Source organism: Phodopus roborovskii, unplaced genomic scaffold (genome assembly GCF_943737965.1).
Source record: "Phodopus roborovskii unplaced genomic scaffold, PHOROB, whole genome shotgun sequence".
NCBI lineage: Eukaryota > Metazoa > Chordata > Mammalia > Rodentia > Cricetidae > Phodopus > Phodopus roborovskii.
In genome coordinates this window covers 6,252,711-6,269,185 of record NW_026126515.1, presented here as the reverse complement: position 1 = coordinate 6,269,185, position 16,475 = coordinate 6,252,711, and the positions used below count along the sequence as shown (strand labels likewise).

The 16,475-nt window shown below is 48.4% G+C and overlaps 1 protein-coding gene across 3 annotated transcripts in view; it reads left to right on the top strand.

The window, feature by feature from the left end:
* Ltbp2 (latent transforming growth factor beta binding protein 2) overlaps window positions 1-16,475 on the top strand; it is an 88,224-nt gene that overhangs the window by 22,840 nt on the left and 48,909 nt on the right. The window lies entirely within an intron of this gene.

The following is a 16,475-nucleotide window of genomic DNA, read 5'->3' as shown; positions in this document are numbered from 1 at the left end:
AGAAATTGCACCAGACAGAGGCTAGGACCCGTGCACTATTTAGATGCATATTTAAAGGTGGATGAGAGGGAGGGTCCTGGAAAGTCATGCAGCAGGCAGCATGTCCATGGGGGCCAATGGGCCTTGCTGTCCCTGGCTGGGCAGAGGGCCTGCCTACCTATGAAGCAACTGAGCAAGGGCTTCAGAAGATGGGGCTGCTTACAGGAGATACATGGGCTGTGGGAAACTGCTTTAGACAAGGATTTAACGTCTATGCTGATTTCTGGGAACTTGTCAACACACGGCTTTTGATTCCACAGTGTGGAGTGAGTGGCTCTTACTTAGTCCCAGGTGATCTTAGTTCCATGCTGGTCTGTGGACGACGTCTCAGTACCATAGGTTAGTGCCTGGGTTTTGGACTCAGATAAGCCTTGGCTCTTGTTCTGAGTTTACACTCACCATCTGTGTGCCATTAGGCACACATCCTAATTTCTCAGAGCCAATAGTCTCCATCTGATAGGCTCGCCAGGAGGAAATGAGACCAGCCGAGTAGGGCGTTTTGTGTGGTGTCTGACTCTAGTGTTTAGTATGGTAGTATGGCAGGTTCTTTTTGCCATGAGTGCTTTAGTAGAGGACAGAAAAATGTGTGGGTTGGGGAGGGAGAGACTGCTGTATAGACTTGTTCTGGAACTAAGCAAGGGCTATTTCAGCTCACGAGGAGATGTGACAAACAGATCCATTAGGGGTAGCTTTAGCCGGCTCGGAGGTGTGGTTATTACACCATGACCATTGTCACCACCCACATGGGAGAAGACAAATAGTGGAGAGGTTCTATTGTCCCAGGTACAACTACTTACTGCTCTCCCTCCCTCCCTCCCTCCCTCTCTCCCTTCCTCCCTCTCTCCCTCCCTCCCTCTCTCCCTCTCTCTCTCTCTCTCTCTCTCTGGAATCTCAGCTGAGAACTTTCTTTACTCCTATGTCCCCATCCTTGCTGTTAGCAGAGGCAGTTGTGGCAGTGTAGAAAGGCCCCTGAAGGCTTGCAGAGGGTCCTTTAACCCTGCATCCCCACCCTGCCCTAACACGCCTCTGTCCAGCAGAGAAGCCTAGAGAGACTGAGTGGCTGGAAATACTGTTCTAGTCTGGGCAGAGTAGTGCAGCCCGTGGCCCAGTGCATTTGATGTGTGGTTCTAGTTTTGGCTTCTTCCCAGGAGAGGTGAGAAGGGAATCCACTGTCTCCCATTTCCCCCACAAAGCTGCTTCCAGCTAGTCTTCTCCAGCTGGACTTGACCACTGAGCTTCTCTCTAGGTTCTCTGAAAGGTGGAAGGATTTCTGGGCCTTTGTAATGTTAGCATCTACCATGCCAACTCTGAGTCTTACTGAATCCAGGCCCTGGATAGGGCAGGGCTGGCCTTGTGGTTCACTTGTGTAAAATATAAAAAGACTGGGTTTGTTGTGTGATGTATACCTTTAATCCCAGTACTTGGGAGGTAGAAGCAGGTGGATCTCTGTGAATTCCAGGATAGCTTGGTCTACATAGAAGGTTCCAGGTCAGCCAGAACTACACAACGAAACCCAGACATAGCCCAGGGCAGCAACCCAGTTTTGACCCTAGGGATAGGGGTTCAGGGAGCAGTTTTGAGGAAGGCAGAGACCTGCTCAAATGTGCCAGCACCAGGGAATGTCCTCCTGCTATGCTTGGCCCAAAGCAGACATGTCTAGGTTGTTGAGGCAAGCCTCAGCTTGCTCAGGGGAGCAGCGACCAGGAGTCTCCCAGAATCCATCTGTTGCCCTCAGGGAGCAGACAGTCAGATTATATTTCCCATAATCTCCTCTTCCCTTCCCCATCAGTACGAATGAGGACATCTGGTCCAAGGAGACCTCCAAATCTCTGATGGACTCCTCCTTTCTAAGTCCTCTCAGAGCTGAGGACTATCAGGCCCCTGCCATAGCTTCCATTTTAGAACATAACCGTATTAGTTCTCCATCACTACCACAATATACCTGAGGTGATTGACTTATAAGTATAAATGGTTTGTTGTTGACTTGCAGTTTCATAAGTTCTAGTCCAAGATTGAGCAGTCCCATTGCTTCAGGCCTCTGGCAGCAAGCCGGAGTGTGTGTGTGTGTGTGTGTGTGTGTGTGTGTGTGTGGTGATGAGATGCTCATTTTATGCCTAGGGAGCAGGGGGTGGAGAGGAAGATAATGGGCTCACAAAAACCCCTTGATGCCAGTGACTCGAGGACCTCTCCCTAGGCCCCCACCCCTTCCTTACAATCCCACCAGCTCCCAGGGGATGCCCTGGGGATCAAGCCTCTAACACACAGGCTGCAGAGGGACGGTCTAGATTCAAACCACTGCAAGGATTCTTCAAGGCCCGACCCCAGCTGAGAGTTAAGCTGTTGGCTGACCACTGGCCTACCACCTGCAGCTAGTGGTGAAGGCTATAGAACACCACCACCACCTCTACCACCACCACCACCACCACCACCTCCTCTACCATTACCACCACCACCACCACCACCACCGTTGACCCTTCCTTCCTTGTGATCGCTGCACAAAAGTCTCCAGCTTAGTGTTAGATCGGAAGTGGATTTTGTACAAATGTCTTTTAAACAACGTGTCCTTGGAAAATAAATGGGTGCAAGGCAAGCAACGCCAAGGAGCAAAGAGTAATGAGGGTTCCCAGGTCTGGATTCCCAGAGTTCCTTGAACTTTAATAATAGGTCTAGATTCCCAGCTATAGTGGTGGTTGTTCAGGTTAATGTTGGAAGGAGTAGAGCTGTGGTTAGGACAATGTTATTTCAGTTTAACAGTGATGTGGCTGTTACAGTGAGATTGGCATTATGCCTTTAGTGTGGCATTAGGATAAGGGCTGAACCTTACGGTTGTGGTAATGCAGAATTTAGACTGGGGATCGTTTGAATGTAGTGTGGTGGCTGTTTTAGCCCAACCACCGTTGGAGTCGTAATGAGGAAGCTGGGTGCTTTATGAGTTCCACTTAACCCCAAACTGGGGACGAGAAGGCACAGGGGTTGAGGGTGTGGCTCATCGGAAAAGTGGAGGGAGCTCTGTGGGGAGAGTTTATAGTGTAAGGCCTGTTTAAAAAGGTATGGGTTGGGGAGGGGAAACAAGGGCCCCGAGGGCTCATAGCAGCATCAGGTCTCCTTTCAAGCGACAAGAGGCAATTGCTAGGATCCAGAGTAGCACATCTGCAGGGCAGGCTGCCTCTGGGGCCAGCCTACAGTGCTTGTCTAGAGTCTGTGAGAGAATGGGACCACCGCTCATTTTCCTCCTCCCGCTGATGTTTTCCTGGAATTCCCCATTGGGCAGTATCCAGGGTGAAGAAGCCTCCCTGGGCCTAGTGTGACCTGAGAGGGAGTCAGGAGGCCACCCAGGCAGGTAGAAGAGCCTCCAGCACCCAGAGGGGCCTCACAGTGTCCCGTGAGCAGGCTGTTCTGTCACTACCACTCTACAGTGAGGAAACTGAGGGCCGCCGTGTTCACTTCAGACTTCCAGGGTTTTCCTTTGGAAGGGAGAGATTAAGGATCAAAGAAACAAGAGGAAAGGAGAGGTGGGCAAAGCCCCAGGGTGGGTCACATGTGTGACCAGGATTTGAGTGCTGAGTGGCAGGGAGTTGGTACCTCCTAGTCCCGGTGGAGGTTTCCCAGGCTGCAAGCCTTCTCCTTGTGAGCTCAAGGCTTTCACCTCTGTATCAGGTTTCACCCTTGCCAAGCATGTGGAGGAAGTTTCTGATTTATGGGTCCAGTAGTTTTTCCAGTTACTCCATCTGTAAATCTGCCATCAGTTAGTTCACTGGGCACTGCCAGAAAAGCCAACGAGTGCTTCCCAGGTGAAAATTGCTTCAGGAAAGTCCAGTGCTGTTAGCATAACAGAAAGAGAGAAGAGAAAGGCTCTAAAGTATATACTTATTTCGATGTGTGGAGTTCATGGGTTACCACTCCTCCACCCCAGCCTGCGCTCGCGTGGGAACCCCACCTCCAGGGAGTTCCTAAGGCAGAGACCTAAGCAGGGCTGGGTAATTTCCTAGAAATGGACTAGAAAGAGAGAATGGGAGGCATGAAACCCAGGACTCCTGCCTTCAAGACCCAGAGGGATGCCTGTGTGTGTGTGTGTGTGTGTGTGTGTACATGCACGCGTGTGTGCGTGTGGGTCCACCTGTCTGTCTGCAGATGACACTGACGACTGCCAAATGACTACCAGTAATGAACTGTGAAAACGCATAGTTCCCCTGTGAGCCACAGGGCTGCGGTTTTGTGTTTCTGATTCATGGTGGAAGTGAGTAGCTGCAGCAAGCATTTGGTGGAGGCTTTTCTTCTTCTCATTTCTCCTAAAAAAATATTTGTGAAAGGTCTAGAATTCAAGGAAGTTGAGTGCTCCTTGAAGGGAAAAATCCCCGAGCCTTGCAAAACAAAGATTATAAATCACACCCTCTCGAGCAACCAGCCGAGCTGCCCACACAGCGCTTTCCTCCTGGCGCCTCAGTTCTGACCACCGCCTCACTTGTCCATCCATGTGCGCTGGGTTGCATCAGAGCTACTTGTGGGAATCTGGATCCAAGGGTGAGGTGGTGTCCTTCGAGTCGCCAGCGAGGCTGCACCCTTCCAGGGCCCCTTCCTTGGAGAAAGATAGCTATGCCTTTTGCAGTTTGAGGTGTCACAGCAAAAACGGTGCTAATACTTCCCCCTGCTTTGTAACCTCACTGATAGATGCCTCGTAGATCCCAGCAACTACAGCAAAGACCTCTTACTTTGCTTTTTTCATTGAATCAAGAATGTTCATGTTTCGCTCAGTGGCGCCTATGGTTTCTCCATTTTATATTTTGATATGTGTGTGTGTGGGGGGGGGTACATGTATACATATGTGCTGGTATGTGTGGGAGCCAGAGGAGAGCCTTCACTAGCATATCTCAAGAGCTATCCTCCTTGTTTTTTTTGGAGATAAAGTCTCTCACTGGACACAGGGCTCACCCATTTGACCAGGCTGGCTGTCCAGCAAGCCCCAGGGAATCTTCCTGTCTCTGTACCCTCAGTGTTGGCATTACAAGTGCACAGCACCTTACCTGTCTTTTTTACATGGAATCTGAGGATCAAACTCAGGTTCTCATGCTTGAGTGGCAAGCATTTTACTGACTGAGACATCTCCCTGTTTATGGCTTCTCTTTGGCATGTGTGTGTTGCCAGCACACACTCCTTTAGCCAGGATTCAGTAAAACAAGGCCATTTAATTACAAACACTGTGGTACCCTGATGGGAAACCTGACAACTGAAACAGCCACTATATTGCTTCCTGGAAGGTAGCATATACAATGTGTATACCCGGACGGAAGGACGGCTCACTCTCTGGGAAGAACAGAAGAGGCGATGAGAGGTTTGTGATGTCCCTGGGAATGGTTCACAGTTTATAACATGAATTATTTCTGGGATTTACCATCTCATATTTTCAGACTACAGTTGATCTTTATAATTGCAATTGGCAATCAATGAAACTGCAGACATCAAAACTGCGTTAAAGGAGAACCCCTGTGTTTGATCAAGATGGAGTCTATAGGGAGAATTGTGGCCCTCAAAGAGTACCACCTCACCTCAGCCACCCAGCTTGGGACAGCAGACAGCCAGAGGAGGAAATGCTCTCAGACAAGTCTCATTATTGCCTGAGCTCAGCTCATCTGGTTTCCTGTCCTGGGATCTGAGAGAGTGACCTTTGTACAGTGTAAGCAGATGTCCTGTACCATAGCCAAGGGAGGCCCAGGCCTTGATCAGGTCTCTAGCAACATGTCTGCCCACACCTTTGATCTTAAGTTCAGGATTCCTGCATGTCAGCCCCACAACAGCCCATCTTAAGAGAGAGTTGCTGTGTAATTAGCTCTCACAGACTCATCTCCCAAAAGATAGTCCAATCTAAATAAGCTCTGGCGTGAACCAATTCTCTGTCCACCCCTTTGCCATGCATTCTATGTGTTGCGAGTGGATTTTTCAGGCCATTTGGAGGAGAGGATGCTCGGAAGGGGGATGAGCTATGAGCAGGCACAACCGCTTGTCTTCTGCCCTTCTCTTCACCCTCCTGTCTTTCCTCCCCTTCTCTCTCTTCCTTCCTTTCTCTCTCTCTCTTTCTCCTTCCCTCCCTCCATCCCTCCCCCCCCTCCCTGCAGTAACAAGGAGTGCTGGAGTGCTTTGGCCTCCCGACTTTCTTCTAATCGCTCCCAGGAACCTGAAAGAGCAGCCAATGGGAAGGAGAAGGAAGGGAGCATCCCTGAGCAGTGTGGACAACAGGGGCAGCTAAGGGACCGGCCATCCTATTAGTTCCGGGCTGTATGTGAGGGGTGAGGGTGGAACCCCTCTTCAAAGCCTTCTCTTTTATGCTGAGTTCTGTAAGACGAGGTCCAGACCAGGTATTCTTTAGCTCAGATTCACACAGCATACCCATCAATGTTTACTCCCCTCTCTCTCTCTCTCTCTCTCTCTCTCTCTCTCTCCCTCTCCCTCTCCTGTCTCTGTTTCTCTCCCTCTCCCTCTCCTGTCTCTGTTTCTCTCCCTCTCCTCTTCCATTTTTCAAGATAGGGTTTCTCTGTAGCTTTGGAGATTGTCCTGGAACTAGCTCTTGTAGATCAAGCTGGTCTTGAACTCACAGAGATTCTCTTGTCTCTGTCTCCCGAGTGCTGGGATTAAAGGAATGTGCCACCACTGCCTGGCCCATTTCTCTTTCTCATTGGCTGTGTGACCTTAGACAACTCCCCTAGCTTCTCATGCCGCATCTGTAAACTAGGCAGAAGATCTGTGTCCTAACTTTAATGGTGGTTAAATGAATCAACATATGGGAAATGCTCAGCACACCCTGGCAGAGCCCAGAAGGAGCCCCCCCCCTTTTTTTTTTTAGCAGAGGACAGGCTTCTGTCTAGCTATTTGCATGACTCCTCCTGTTTTCCCTTGACCAGATAGGTAGTCCTTGTTCCCCTTTGAGCATCATCACCTGCACATTCTGTGTTTGTCCCTTTGTGTTCACTGTTTTCCCTGCCCTTCCCACTCACATCCCACATCTCCAGAAAGTTCCAGCCCCAGGGCCATGCCTGCTTAGGGGGCCTGGGGCACTTGGGTTGCACAGCTTACTTAGCCATAGTTTCCTGGCTCCTGTGACATCCTGCTTGTCTTCTCTTGGGTCCTTCTGACACCCTCACATGCAGGACCTTGTGTGTGGATACTTGTATGGTTCACTACACCAAAAGTACAAGGATGAAGAGGGCTAAAATCTAGCTTGTATTCTGTTCGTCATACCCTGGTACCATGCTTCAGCCTCCTGAAGGAAGTGAGGTATAAACAGAGGTGGGGCTTTGTTGTCCTGACTGCCCAGTCCTAAATAATTACTCAGAGGCTAATATGAATTGTAAACGATCAGCCAATAGCTCAGGCTCATTGCTAACTAGCTCTTACATTTTAAGTTAATCCATATTCCTTATTTACACTGTGCCACATGGTGGTACCTTTATTAACATGGCATGTTTCATTAAACCAATTCAAATGACAAATCTTTATGGTGTACAAGATGATTATTGCATAGCAGTAAGTCAGCTTCAGTTGTGATAACAGGTTTACTAGATCTCTTGTCTCCCTGTCTTGGTAGGCACGATGCCCCTCCCATAGTGCCTGATGGGATTGTACACATCCAAGGGCATCATAAGCACACCTTGGCCAGGCTGAAGTATCAATTCATGAGCTGAAAAGTCTTCCAGATGAGCCTGGCCCTGGCTGGGAGACAAGGCCTTTCCAGAGATGGGCAGATGGCTCTAGTGGAGAGAGAGCTCGGGAACCATGAAGAAGTTTGAAGTTCAATGTAATCAATATTTGGGGGCAGCAACTGGATGCCCAGTAATGTGCTGAGTCTGTGTAGGATATAGAGAGTAAGATTTAGTCCCTTCTCTTCTGGAGAGTCTGCATCCCTGGCTCAGCTCCAGAGTGGCCCTACTGGGCCCAAAGGGAGATGGAAAGGTCTTGGAGGAGAATGGAATGCCCATTGCCTGAAAAAATTGTCACTTGGGCACACTGGGTAGAAAGGGAAAGGCATTTCCTGGGCACTGGACAGCCCCTCAGGCTACCTTTTCCTCCCACCTCTGCCCTGAGGCGCCCCAGGAGTAAGCCTGGTTTCCAGGCGGCAGAGGAGCGTAGAGGCAGTCAGCATGCTGAGTGTTGACCTACAAAGTAGACTGCTTGCTTTAAAAACACTGTGCAGTTAGCAGAGGAGAGGGTAAGGGTCTTCAGCGTCCTTGGAGTCCCCTTGAAACTGAGGCAGCACCTGCTTCAGGGCCATCCTTGGGGCAGGGACATGGCCTCAGCCAGGGGTTGGGCATCCCCTTCACATGGGACACACAGAACCTCTACCTCCCTTTATGTACCTTTCTGGAAATGCTATGTCCTTCCCTCTCCACCCTGGGAAGCAAAGCAGAAGTGGTTCTGGCCAGGAAAGACCTCCCCCCACCACCTCAGTGCACCTCTAACCCGAGTCTTGGCAAGGGCATCCCCTGGGGTCTGTGAGCCAGACCTACAGCCCTCCCAGACCTGGGTGTGGCCATGGAAAGAACTGGAGGCCCAGAGCCTCAGAGCAGGGAGTGTGACTCAGCCAAGTAGGTCTGACCAGTGGGGCGGACACACCATGCAGCAACAAGAGACACCTGAGGGAGGGGACATCTATGGAGGATGGGCTCTCAGGCCTTCAGAGATAGAAATGGCAATGCCAGTGTACGCCGAGAAGCAACAGGTGTTGGTTCCAACGGAGGAACTGTCCACTGAGAAAAGCGAGCCTGTGTATCTATCATAGGTCCCTGGGGGCATGGCAAGGGGCCATCTGATCCTGGTGTGGGGTGAAGCCTGCCTGGCCACCGGGGAGGGGACTTCCCCTCTGGGTCTTTCAAGAACCCAGATCCTCTGGAAGCCAGAGGCACTAGGGAGGATCCAGGGCATGCTAACCGGCAAGGAACTGGTCCTGCAGTCACAAAGCAGGATATTGCAATCATCTACCTCTTCTCTGCTGCTTTCTCCTTGTCCCCTTCTCTGACTGTCACCATCTGCATAGCCTCTTCCCCTGGTTTGCCTCTAAGCCAGACCATGTTCTCTGCCCACCCCCACTGTGCTTTTCTTTATTCTCTCCTCACGTTTCTCAACATGATTAGGTGTCAGGGCACATGGAAGTCTCAAGGAATACCATGAGCCATCAATACAGTTAGTCTCATGATTGGAATTAGCTGGAAACATTTTTATTAGCAGAAACTAAGACAATCGCCTGTGTGTCTGTGGGGAAACACACACACACACACACACACACTCACACACGGGAAGAGTGAACTGAACTATTTGGTGAAGTGTGACCATCTGTTGCCACATTTTCCATTAATATTAGTTTATAGCTCGTTCAGTTGTGCACTAGCAGACAAGTGGTAGCATGAGCCAAAGGTTGGAGGATTTATGGAATGCAACTTAAAGCTGAAGCCATGCTGCTCATTAGCAGATTTTCCCCTGAAGTCAGGAGGTGTTAGCTGAGTTCAGCAGGGGCCCCTGGTCAACATCCTCTCCCCTGGTGAGATCAGATCCCGGTCTCTCCTGCTCCCCACCCCCCCAGGACACTGAGGCTACAGCACTGACTGGCCTGAGTTTGGCCTTTGTATTTTTGACTTGAGATTCAGCTTGAGGCACTAAACACATCATGTTGCAAGCAGAGCCCCCGCTCCCCACTTCTCTCCCGAACACCTAAAGGAGGGTGTAGGAGGCCCCAGGATGTGGCTCCAAACCTGTTCTGTATCTCTCAGAGCCTCAGTGTCCTTGTCTGTATGGTGGTAATAATTAATGAAGAAGAGGGGAACCAGGATGAAGTGGGCCTGGTTTAGTAACCTGGCTCCTGTACATCACGAATTCTGCAACCTTCTGCAGTTGTAGACCTTCTAGCTCGTTTGTTTTCAGTTATAAAATAGGGATCGTGTGTATAAATTGGGCACCAGGACATAGAGAGGCCTACTTGAGAGGATACACATGATGTGTATTACTGGTACAGAGCCCTGTGCAGAGTAAATTGTTCATTAAAACTTTGTACCAAGGGTACAAAGATGCCACATGGCAACTCACAACTGTCTGTAACTCCAGTTCCAGGGGATCCGACACCCTCACACCAATGCACATAAAATAAATAAATAAATAAATAAACAACACAAAAAGCCTTCGTACCAGGTGACCTGAGCATCCACTTCCTGCTCTTCCCACGTAAGCCACTATTATTAATTTCCCAGGGTTTCCTTCTAAGTCTGCTTTATGTATATGCACAACATGCATCTGTGTTTTCAGCATTTTCCCCCCACAATTTTACATGCCCTTACACCAGGAGTCAGCAAACTTCCATAAAAGGCCACACGGTAAATAATCTCAGCTTCCTGTGACATGTGGGCTTCTGTAACTACTCAGCTAGGCTGCTGAAGAGCCAAACCAGCCATAAACAGAGCATGGCCGTGCTCTAGGGAGGCTTCATCTATGGAAACTTAATTTGAATTTTATATCATTTTCTCATGTCAAGAAACAGTCTTCTAACTCTTTTTCCAGCCGTTGAAAATGTAAAGGCCATTGTTAGGTCACAGCCTGTATAAAGACAGTAAAGACAGCCAGGACGTTGGGTTTGGGCTGTTGTGTTCCCACATTTCAGTATGTCTTAGAGAGTGCTCCTTCCTGATATGAAAGGGCTGTGAGGACACCTGGCTCCCTCCTGCATCCATCTCTAGTTGGTCCACTCCTCTACCAGAGGCCACTCAGTCACTTCCATACAAAATATTTTGCAAATTCCAAACAGTGCTGCTCTGAAAAACCCACATTTGTATCTTTTTGGACATGGACATATGTTTTAGGAAGAAGTGCTACAAGCTGAGAGAGATAGCCAAGCAGGGCCAGGGGTCCCCAGGAAATCAAGCTTTGGGTTGGTTGAGGATGGAGTGTTCAAAATTGTCCTACCTTGAGAGAAGGGGGCTGTGGCCTCCCATTGAGGGGCAGTCATCGTCTGTGTAGTCAGGGCGAGAAGACCCTCTCAGGTAGTTCCCATTGGTTAAAACTAGGACTCAGAAGTCTCAGGTTTAAGTGAGCTGCAGCTAAGGGGAAGCAGCAGCCCCCATAGAGTTTGGAGGGTAGCGGCACAGACAAAGCAGGTTTATCCCCAGACCAGTCTCAGAGGTTGACATCAGGCTCAAAGCCCTGCTGCACTGTCCCAAGAGCCAGCATGGCCCGGCTGTTCTCTAAGAGCCCAGCTCCTGCCAGCAACAGCTGAGAGCCTGTTTCTGTAGTCTCAACAACACATATGTTATTAAACTTTGGACGTTATGCTAGTCTGGTGGGCTAACACATGCTGTCATGGGGTCATTTTTTCATTTGTACATCTTCAATGCAGAAAGACTGAGCACTTGGGTCTTCCTCTGATTTCCTCCTCTGAGGTTTTTATTCAGTTTCTTTTGCAGGTTTTCTTTCAGAGCTGCGGGCCTGTCCTCTCTTTAGATACTGTGATAATTTCTCTTTTGTCTGTGACATGGTTGCATGCATTTGAGCGCGCGCTCTCTCTCTCTCTCTCTCTCTCTCTCTCTCTCTCTCTCTCTCACACACACACACACACACACACACACAATTTTCACTTTGTTTAAGGTGGTTTGGTTTAGGCCAAGCAGAGGTTTCGATCACTGAGTTGTTTGCGTGAGTGATAAATGGTGCTGAACACTTAGCATGATGCCTGTCACCTGCCAGGCACTAAATGGCCATTACTTCCTTTCCCCTTGTCCTCTCCATCTGCACTTTTCCTGACTGTACTCAGTAAAGATGAGCCCCACTTCCATGTGTTTCTTACATTATTTTTTCTAACCAGGAACTCGAGGCAGGAACCTGGGGGCAGGAACTGAAGAAGGGCCTGTGGAGAAATGCTGCTTACTGACTTGCTATCTATGGCTTGCTCGGTTGGCCTTCTTAGACAGCCTAGGACCCCAGGGGTGGCACCATCCAGAGTGAGCCAGGCCCTCCCACACCGACATTGATCAGGAAAATACCCCCACAGACTTGCCCCCAGGCCAATCCGATGGAGGCATCCTCTCAGTGGAGGTTTCCTCTTCTCAGATGGCTCTAGTTTGAGTAAGGTTGACCAAAGCCAACCAGTAACATACATCATTATATCGTGTTCTTATTAGCCCCGGCATTGCCCTTCCCAGTCATTGCTGTCCTTCAGTCTCTCTTGCTTCCTTGTAGTACCTTTGAGTCCCACCCTCCCCATCCCTTTGCACCTCTTCCTTTCCTCTCACGGTCTAAGTTCAGGACCAAGCCCAGGGAGATAGCCAATACCGTCCTTGTGTCTAGCAAGTTTAGAAAATGCTGTCCTTGGCTGACACTGAATCCATTCTTGTAAGGCTTAGCAGACCCACCTCTCCCCAGGGGCTGTTATCCATGACAGTTATCTTATTGTTGAGGCTCTGCTTGCCTTTGTAGCCACCATTCAATTGTCCTTGAGGGCGACTGGATCAAACATGGTGCCAGGCTAAGGACAAACATACAGATGATACCAGGGTCGGATGACTGCACAAACACCCAGCTCCAGTCTCCATCTTAGCCCAGTTGCCTGTGGTCATGACAGCCTTGGCTGGGAGGCCAGCGGTGAGCCAAGAGACTGCAGCCTGCAGCGATGTCTGCTGTTCTGCAACCTCTGAGCACTACATAAGAGGGCATAGTGGCTTACGGCTGTGCTCTTACTGTTGAGCCAGGGTTTTGTCATTCACTTTGTCGTAAGCCTCTCAGTCAGAAGACCGTTTGGATTTTTGTCATTTGACTCCCTGTCACATCAATGGATGACAATGAATTGGGTTCAGAAGAGGCCTCTGATTGTTTTAAATACACACACACACACACACACACACACACACACACACACGTTACAAAAGATTACACACTTGGCCCTTTATGTGTAAGGATGCTTGAACTTTTTCTCCTTTTAAATAGAGAGGAATTTTAAGTGACTCAGTCACATTTTCTCATTGGTGTGATGCTGAGGTGCGGGTGCTATTTAAACTGTAGCTAACTCTTCTGTCCCCTTGTTCACACACTTTGAAAGTCCTGTCATACTTTTTCCTCTTATGAACACTCAGTTGTATTAGTAAGGTAATTGCATGGCCATAGCCCTTCTATTCTCTCAGCCCTCTCCACAGCTCGGTGGAGTAGATATTCCTAACCCTGCTGCTGCTGAGGACGATGGGGCTGGGAGGAGCTAAGCGATGTGCTCAAGGCTACACTGCTGGGAAGAAGCCATATTGAGCCTCTGTTCCAAACCCCTTCCTTTCCCCTCTGAGCACCCAGGTCCTCTCTGTGACTAGGGCAGCCAGACTTGCTCGCCCAGTGTTCTCTGAGAAATAATTCAGTTGGCCCTGAAGATCTTTGAAGTGTCTAGTGATGCACTGGCTTGCACACAGCTCTCTTGGGCAGTCTCTTGGAAGCACCCGGAAGGATTTTCCTTTTGATGCAGCAGATTGTACTGACCCCCTGAGAGGAGTGGACCTGACATTTAGGCCTCAATTCTGGACCAGTGTCACTCTTAGAATTTCCACATGGCTAACAGGCCCTCTCCTACTCCAACTCCCAAACTCTGGAAGCAGAAGATTTGCTGCTGAAAGTTCTAGAAGGAACAGCATTGACATTCCCAGGAGCCAAGGGCTGTGCAATGGGGCTTAGGGCAGGGCCTTGGGTAGATGAGGTAATCAGACTTTGACCTTGTCCAAGTCTAGCTTCTGTCAGCAGAATGCTCATGGCTTGAGCACATAGAGCCAACCGCTCTAAAGTAGGAGAAGGCCAGGGTCCCAGACCAGATCCTGTTGGGGCATGGAATCCAATGAGGAGAACCCCTAAGTCCAGGCTGACTTCCACTGGGGTCTGGGCTGGCAAAGAACATGAGCTCTGGAGTCAGGGTGGCCCATCTGGAATCCCAGTGTCTTGGTTTAGCTATTGTGTATTGTTGGGTGAGTCTTTAGCCCCTCTCAGATTCCATGTTCACATGTCCTCACATCCACCATGGTCCAGATGTTGTTGTGTATACAGTGGCTCATGTCAGTGTCAGAATGCTAGAGTATTTACAATAGAGGCCGTCCAATAACAAACATGGAGAAGATCTGTTCAAGTTTATAAGATAAACAATTCAGATGGTTGTCAAAGAGCAACAGTAAATACATCCATGAACAAGATTTCAACCGCAGAAGTAATTTTAAGAAGGGGGTTGGAGAAATGGCTCAGCTGTTAAGAGCACACATTGTTCTTACAGAGGACCCAAGTTCAGTTCTCAGCACCCACAGGCAGCTCACGGTCACCTGTACCTTCAGCTCCAGGGGATATGGTGCCTCTGGTCTCAGCAGGCAACTATATTCACATGGATATATCCCCACGTAGCCATACACATACACACAAAAATAATTTTTGGTGGGTTTTTTTTTTTGGGTTTTGTTTTGTTTTTGTTTTTCAAGTCAGGGTTTCTTTGAATAGCCCAAGCTGACCTCGAACTCATAGAGACCCACCTGTCTCTGCCTCCCGAATGCTGGGATTGACGGCATGTGCCACCACTGCCTGGCACAAAAATATTTTTTAAATTAAAATTTAAAAAGGAGAGAAAAGCAATATTGAAGTGTAGCTATTATGCTTACTTGATTAATGTATTACAAAATTTGGCAATAAGGCTGGGAGTAGCAGGCAGTGCGTGCCAGTAATCCCAGCTCTCAAAAGGAAAACTACAATTATGAGGCTAGCCTCAGCTGCATAGCACACTCTCAACCCTGATGGTGATGACATTAATTACTATTATAGGCTACACTAGTGAGTGTGTGTTCTATGTGGTACATCTCTGTGCTGTATTAACTCTCACACGCCTTTAACCCCAGCACTTGGGAGGCAGAGGCAGGCGGATCTCTGTGAGTTCGAGGCCAGCCTGGTCTACAGAGTGAGTTCAAGGACAGGCTCCAAAGCTACACAGAGAAACCCTGTCTCAAAAAACAAAACAAAACCACTTTTAAATTTTAACTGATACAAAAGAAACCCATAAAAGATATATATATATATATATATTAATGGGGTTCCATGTAATGTTGGTATATACTGTGACACATGTTTTGATGTGACCCCTTCAGAAAACAATACACCAAAATTTATTAAAGCTGAAGATGTTTGTAATCTTTGATAAGCCTGAGGAATTGAGTTAATCCTAATGACATAACTATTTTTCAAAATGTTTATTATTGAAAGATTTTCAAGCACATAAAGTACAATGGCTAAGTAAAAAATGGTTATTTAAAAACCTTGAGGGCTGGGGAAATGGTTCACTTGCTGAAGGGCTTTCTACACATGTGAGCATCATGTTAAAAAAAAAAAAAAAAAAAGAGCCAGGTATGAGCACTCACGTCCGTAGTTCCAGCCCTAGGCAGGTGGAGATGGAGCTCCCTGTCTTCATCATCGTCATTACCATCTGTACTAGGGGGTTGCTCTACATGGTACATTGGGCTTCCTGGCCACCCATGCTAGCACAGCTGGCGAGCTCTATGTAACACGCCTAATAAAAACCCAGAGACAGAGATTGGGGTTCAAGCTGAAGATCAGAAAAGCAAAGCAGCCAGCCAGTAGCTCTTACCTCTACCAAGGCTGAATTGGAGATCCTGTCTTCCCTGTGCCTGGAAGCTGAATCTCACATGAGACCCTTAGCTTCTTCCTTATATACCTCTCTGGTGCTGAGATTTAAGGCATGAACTGTTTCTCTTTTAGACTGATTCACTCTCATGTAGGCCTGGGTGGCCTCGAACTCACAGAGATCCATCTGTCTCCTGAGTCCTGAGATTAAAGGTGTGTGCTGCCACTGCCCACCTCCTATAGATAACTAGTGTGGCTAGCTTTGCATTCTGATCCTTCAGGCAAACTTTATTAAATCATAAATAATGTATCACCACAGCTCTAGGTTCAGTGAAAGGACCTATCTCAAAAAGTAAAGTGGAAAGTAATTGAGGAAGACGCCCAGTGTCAAACTCTGACCTCCACACACATGTGCACACTTGTGCATATGGGCCTACACACATGAACACAAAAAAAATCAAACACAGAATGAAACAGTTAAATGGAACAATGAACCCCCCTAAAGGATGTAAATGTAAATTTTTTTACATGAATTTATTTTCCTGGGGGCATGGTGTGTACGTGGAGATCAGAGGACAACTTGCAGCAGTCTGTCTGTTTTTCTACTATGTGTGTTTCAGGGAGTGAACTTAGGTAGTCCAGCTTGGTGGCGAGTGCCTCTGTCCACTGAGCCATCTCGTTGGCTCCAAAGGAATATTTTAACAGGAGAAAGTGTATCACACGTGTGAGACTTTCCACAGTGAAAAACAACAATCTAAAAATTCAATGGGAATATGCCTCTGAGGTGTGATTCAGATCACCAGCCACAGGGCAGGGAAAATGATAAATCT